Consider the following 814-nt stretch of genomic DNA (forward strand, 5'->3'; position numbering starts at 1 on the left):
AAGAATTTCTAAAAAAACGTATTCAGTCATTTTGTAGATTTCAGTGGTTGTCCAAACAAATGACAAAAAGCCTAATAATAACGTAAGTCTCAAAAAAGTGTTTTTGGGTATCTCAGACTGCTCGCCAGCAGCATTAAAATGTTCCAAATTCCAAGTTGTTACCCGAAGATTTTATAGATGGTTTAAAAGCATTGAGTGCTCCCAACAACAGCGTTATTTCAAAGACAAAGCTGTCCTAAAAACCTGTGATAAATATCTCAAAATATGTACATTAAATCCATGTCGTGACACGTTGCGTGGAAAAGTGTCACTTCGTGATGTTGCAGCGCTTAAATCAGCTGTGCAGCGCAGTCAGGATGGCCGAGCGGTCTAAGGCGCTGCGTTCAGGTCGCAGTCTCCCCTGGAGGCGTGGGTTCGAATCCCACTTCTGACAGCACGAATCTTTATTCTTTCTGTGCCTTTAAAACAACAGGAGAAGAGAAAACATACACAAATAAACTCTCTTTAGGAGTCAAACTACAGGAAAATAGATTACACAAACTTTTATAGCTACAGCAGATACTGCATGATACACAGTGTACAGCAGAAAGTGAAAGTACTATCTCTCACTGCATTTCTGACGGTATTAGCCCTGTTGCTTTATGCCAAGTAACGATGTTGACAAAGCGTGTGGGTAAAACCGTTACGGTTTGTAAACACTGAGCCATGGGAGCCAGAAAGCATCACTCTGGTGTTTCAGTGGAGAGCAATTTTTTTCTTATGTTTGTGTAAGGCATGGGAGCCTCATACCTCTGAACAATGGACTTGACTATTC

At 40.9% G+C, this 814-nt stretch overlaps 1 non-coding gene across 1 annotated transcript; it reads left to right on the forward strand.

The window, feature by feature from the left end:
• The first annotated feature begins 350 nt into the window (after positions 1-350).
• Positions 351-433, forward strand: trnal-cag (transfer RNA leucine (anticodon CAG)). The gene has a single exon. It is a non-coding gene; the product is annotated as a tRNA-Leu (tRNA).
• The last annotated feature ends 381 nt before the right edge of the window (positions 434-814 follow it).

Source organism: Salminus brasiliensis, chromosome 1, assembly GCF_030463535.1.
Source record: "Salminus brasiliensis chromosome 1, fSalBra1.hap2, whole genome shotgun sequence".
In the NCBI taxonomy this organism is placed as follows: Eukaryota; Metazoa; Chordata; class Actinopteri; order Characiformes; family Bryconidae; genus Salminus; species Salminus brasiliensis.